The sequence below is a fragment of the Papio anubis genome, chromosome 9 (assembly GCF_008728515.1).
Source record: "Papio anubis isolate 15944 chromosome 9, Panubis1.0, whole genome shotgun sequence".
Lineage (NCBI taxonomy): Eukaryota > Metazoa > Chordata > Mammalia > Primates > Cercopithecidae > Papio > Papio anubis.
In genome coordinates this window covers 58,885,428-58,891,427 of record NC_044984.1, presented here as the reverse complement: position 1 = coordinate 58,891,427, position 6,000 = coordinate 58,885,428, and positions in this window count along the sequence as shown.

The window sequence follows — 6,000 nt, the reverse complement described above, 5'->3', positions numbered from 1 at the left end:
GCCAGGCTGGTCTTAAACTCCTGACCTCAAGTGATCTGCCTGCCTCGGCCTCACAAAGTTCTAGGATCACAGGCATGAGCCACTGCACTTGGCCTCAACAAAAAAACTTTCTTTCATAATATTGTGTATAAGTGAAAAGATTGTTGGAATCAGGCTATCAATCTCCACAGTAATAAGAAAACTAACAAGCTTTACTTTGGAAAAATAGATAATCAAACTTTCTAGGTATAGATTTTCTACTGATGAAAGCTTTAAGTAAAATATTCAGTGAGGATTCATATGTTCATATTCTGTTACTTACTCACCATTGCTCTGTGGTGTGATAAAAAGAGCAGCAGACCAAGAATTAGATAATCTGGGATAAAGCTCTGGTTGTGGCTATGTAATAGTTTTGGGAGGTTAAGGTATCTAACCTTCTGGAGGCAGTTTGCTCATCTTATTTTTATTTTTTGAGACTGAGACTTGCTCTGTTGCCCAGGCTGGGGTGCAGTGGCGCCATCTCAGCTCACTGCAACCTCTACCTCCTGGGCTCAAGTGATTCTTCTGGCTCAGCCTCCCAAGTAGCTGGGATTATAGGCACCCACCACCATACCCGGCTAATTTTTGTATTTTTAGTGGAGACGGGGTTTCACCATGTTGGCCCGGCTGGTCTCGAACTCCTGACCTCAAATGATCCACCCACCTTGGCCTCCCAAAGTGCTGGGATTACACGCCTGAGCCACCACCCCTAGCCTTTTTGCTTATCTTTAAAATGAAGCAATTGGTGAAGATGATTTTTCTTAAGTTCTCTTGGGGCTCTAACATCCCAAATTGTGCTAATCCATATCTGAAGAATGGTACATATAAAGAAAGACTTGATATTATCCCTATTTTGACAGTGAGAAAGAATGAAAAAAAATTAAAGAAAAAATGGATGATTGAAATGTCCTAGGCATTATATTTTATAAATTTATTTCTTTTTTAAATGAATTGCATTTTTTTTTTTTTGAGACGGAGTTTCACTCTTGTTGCCTAGGCTGGAGTGCAATGGCGCAATCTCGGCTCACCGCAACCTCCGCCTCCTGGGTTTTCAAGCAATTCTCCTGCCTCAGCCTCCCAAGTAGCTGGGATTACAGGTGTGCACCACCACACCCAGCTAATTTTGTATTTTTAGTAGAGATGGGTTTCTCCATGTTGGTCAGGCTTGTCTGGAACTCCCGACCTCAGGTGATCCACCTGCCTTGGCCTCCCAAAGTGCTGGGATTACAGGCGTGAGCCACTGTGCCCGGCCTGCATGCTTTTAAATAAATTTCTTAATCACACCTTGGTGATTATAGATCATAATCACTTCTGTGTTTTTTTTTTTTTTTTTTTTTTTGGAGACCAAGTTTAGCTCTTGTTGCCCAGGCTGGAGTACAATGGCATGATTTGGCTCACTGCAACCTCCGCCTCCCAGGTTCAAGCGATTCTCCTGCCTCAGTCTCCTGAGTAGCTGGGATTACAGGCACCAGCCACCATGCCCGGCTAATTTTTTTGTATTTTTAGTACAGACTGGTTTTCATCATGTTAGCCAGGCTGGTCTTGAACTCCTCACCTCAGGTAATATACCTGCCTTGGCCTCCCAAAGTGCTGAAATTACAGGCGTGAGCCACAGGGCCTAGTCTTCACTTCTGTTTTTAAAGGAGGATCTGGCACTGGATAATCTGGCACATCATCAGATTATGTGTGATAATGTATCAAACACATAATACAATTGATGTAATTGTTAAGCACTTACATAAAATGCTGAGCTATACAGGTGTGAAAGAAACATAATTAGAATTTTGATTCAGTTGCAAGATGAAACATTATGAAGTGAGAGAATTGGCTTAAGTAGTGTAAGTAGTACTACCAGTGCTGCAGAGTATGAAGGCGAAAGCTGGGCTCTTGCAGGAACTGCAGATACCAGATTTGGAGGGGTCATCTACTCCCTTTAACCCCCTCTCCTCTGACCCTTGCATATTCCAGTCAGGCAGGACTGGACAGAAAAAGCAGGGCTTTATGTGGTAGCAAATATAAGATGCTTTAAATTCTCACATCAAGAAATACCTGACTAAAATATGATGCATAAACTGACGCAAATAAAAGAGATTTAAGGCCCACTGACCTTTTTAGTTTCCTATGGAAAGGAGGGGAACTCATTGTGACTTATTTTTTGTGTTCTGTTTATTCTAAGATGTTTTAGTACTAGGACAAGTTAAGAGTCCCTGAGAATAAGAGCTGTTTTTGTTGTTTTTAAATACTAAACATTCTCCATCTCTCTCTAGTCAACTTTTCGGAATCGAAATGCCTAAAAAGCATACAATTGGATTGTAACAGTCTTCATGGCTTCTAATACTTCAGCCTCAAAATGCTTAACTTTATTTTCTCTCAATTTTCCCTCCAGATGACCAAGTGGGAAAATACCTTTTAAAGGCTTCAAGACTTTTTTTTCCCACGCCTCCCTGCCCACTTGAGGGAGGCTCCATTTAAAAACGTAACAGAAAAACATGGGTTTGAAATAAGGCATTAGCCTGAGGTGACTTACCCCCACCTTGGCTCCAGGGCAGCTTGGATTTCCGATTCTTTGAGCAGGTCAGTGATTTGGGGAACCAGTAAAAGAGCCGCGCTATTCTTCTGAAGGTCTCATGAAAGTCACTTCTTATGGCCATAGCGAGAACCAGGAGAGTTCCAGAACGACTCGCTACAGAGAGCATGGATGAGGAGCATAGTAACACCCACATATGACACTTTAGCTGTGAACTGCCTTTCAGCCAATATGTCTGGGGACCACCTGTTAGCCCTAAATCCCCTTCCTCTGTCATTCTTTTGGCTTGTCCTTTAGGCCTTGGCCCTCATAACTAGAAACTGTATTAATAGATGTTCTTTCTAAAGAAAGAGTTTTAAGCTTTCTTAAAAGAAGCTCTAACCTAATGCAACACTTGGTAATTTTCAAGCATGGACCTCCTGACCTCGTTCATAAAAACACAATTATTTTCATAGAGGAGTGAAAAAAAACAAAAAAACCAGTATCAACTAACTCAATTTCCAACAGAATTATCAGTGGTAAGTTGCAGGACTTAGTGGTGATGGGCAAGCAATCTCCCAAAGCCGTAGCCTTGATCCCATTTGTTTTGTGCATTTTTACTGGAAAAATGAAACCTATTTTAAACTTTGGCAGGAATTTATCCCAGAAAAAAAAAATTAGTTCTTATGAGTCAAAAAATGTGTAAAAGTGCCAGGCACAGGGGCTCACACCTGTAATCCCAGCACTTTGGGAGGCTGAGATGGGAGAACTGCTTGAGCCCAGGAGCTCAAGACCAGCCTAGGCAACAAAGTGCTGTCTCTACAAAAACAAACAAACAAACAAAAAAACAAAACAAAAAAGCTGGGTGTGGTGGCATGTACCTATAGTCCCAGCTACTCAGGAGGCTGAGGTGGGAGGACTGCTAGAATCCAGATGAAGCTGCAGTGAGCTATGATTGCACTACTGCACTCCAGCCTGGGTGACAGAGCGAGACCGTATTTAAAAAAAAAAAAGTGCAAAAGAACATTTTCCCCCAGGGTCCTACTTTGATCTTTAACCATTTATTGAACAATTCTCTAGAACTTCTAACATTATTGAATCCCTTTCAGCATTTCAGCAGACATCAATGCCTAGTTGTCTACCACGCAGCTTGCACTGAGGTTCCCATCATCACTCCTGAGACTATGTCTAACAGTTGGTCCTTGTGCCTTCTGTTTATGTCAAAAGAAATAAACTTATTCATATATTCATTTAGGAGCTAAGTCGTTTAAACAGTCTGATGCTTGCTTTTTATATGCCACAACAAATTTTTGGAGCTGATTTACTCTCTAAAGAGAAACAAGGGATATTATTATATTGCCAGTTTTTATTTCCAGATCAGATGTTTTTGTTTTCTATTCCACTTTCAGTATTTCTTAAGAATTTGGACTTTGATTCTTCTTATAAGTGACAAGTGGGGAGCAAGTCCAACTAAAACAACAGTGTAAGAGTTTTTCAGGTCTTCTTAAAAGTGGGATGTGGGGTGGAGAATCCAGCTAAAACAGTACTGGTAAGATTTCTTTAAATGTTTTTCCCTTCAACTGTGTCTGCCCCAGCACTTACCAGTTTCAAAAATTTGTTTGAGTAATTGTAAATTTTCTGCAGCACTTCCTCGAAGACAAAGCACAATGTATAAAACACATCTGAGTAAGGTGAAATTAGAAACAAAAGACTAGCTCTTGGCCAGGTGTGGTAGCTTACACCTGTAATCCCAGCACTTTGGGAGGCTGAGGCAGGCGGATAACCTGAGGTCAGGAGTTTGAGACAAGCCTGACCAACATGGTGAAACCCCATCTCTAATAAAAATACAAAAATTGGCCAGGCACGGTGGTGGGCACCTGTAATCTCAGTTACTTGGGAGGCTGAGGCAGGAGAATCACTTGAACCCGGGAGGCGGAGGTGGCAGTGAACCGAGACTGCACCATTGCACTCCAGCCTGGGCAACAAGAGTGAAACTCCATCTCAAAAAAAAAAAAAAAAAGACTAGCCCTGGTGGTGGCTGCAATTCTGAAAAGGGAATAAATTGTTGACATTTCAGTTGAGAGTGCTTATTCCTACTGATAGTTCCTTTCTTAATTCTAAACAATCTATCTCTTACTTTTAACACAGATCACCACAAAAGGTAAACACTATTGCAAAAACAAAAACCAAAGAAATAAAAACAATCTAAACCAAAACAACCATAAAAAGTTCAGGATTATTGTAATTTTTTTTCTGGATAATTTATTGATAAAGACACTATCATTTGTAAAGAAATGTTGATTTTTTTAATATCTAAGAAGCATTTCTTTTTGACATGGTATAATCAGGTCTATAAGCCAATTATTTGGTAACCTCCAAAATAATGGCAGCTGGATTTTGTTTTTTTTTTTTTTTGAGATGGTGTCTCACTCTGTTGCCCAGACTGGAGTGTAGTGGTGTGATCTCAGCTCACTGCAACCTCCACCTCCCGGGTTCAAGTGATTCTCCTGCCTGAGCCTCCTGAGTAGCTGGGACTACAGGTGTGTGCCACTATACCCAGCTAATTATTTTATTTTTATTTATTTATTTTTTTGAGATGGAGTCTTGTTGTGTTGCCAGGCTGGAGTGCAGGTGGCACAATCTCAGCTCACTGCAACTCTGCTTCCCAGGTTCAAGCAATTCTCCTGCCTCAGCCTCCCAAGTAGCTGGGACTACAGGCGCATGCCACCACGCCTGGCTATTTTTTGTATTTTTAGTAGAGACGGGGTTTCACCATGTTGGCCAGGATGGTCTTGATCTGTTGACCTCGTGATCCACCCACCTCAGCCTCTCAAAGTGCTGGGATTACAGGCGTGAGCCACCATGCTCAGCCTAATTTTTTATTTTTAGTAGAGATGGGGTTTCATCATGTTGGCCAGGCTGGTCTCGAACTCCTGACCTCAGGTGATTGGCCTGCCTCAGCCTCCCAAAGTGCTGAGATTACAGGCATGAGCCACTGCACCCGGCCGGCAGCTCAAATTTTAGGAGACTTAATGGGATTATTTTTCCCATTTCTTTCCTAACCTTACATTCCTGTTTATTTACTTGAAGCTATCTTTTTTTTTTTTTTTTTTTTTGAGACAAAGTCTCACTCTTGTTGCCCAGGTTGGAGTGCAGTGGCGCAATCTTGGCTCACTGCAACCTCTGCCTCCTAGGTCCAAGCGTTTCTCTTGCCTCAGCCTCCCGAATAGCTGGGATTACAGACATCTGCCACCATGCCCGGCTAATTTTTGTATTTTTTATTTTAATTTTAATTTTTATTTTTATTTTGAGACGGAGTCTCGCTCTGCCGCCCAGGCTGGAGTGCAGTGGCCGGCTCTCGGCTCACTGCAAGCTCCGCCTCCCGGGTTTAGGCCATTCTCCTGCCTCAGCCTCCCGAGTAGCTGGGACTACAGGCGCCCGCCACCTCGCCCGGCTAGTTTTTTGTATTTTTTAGT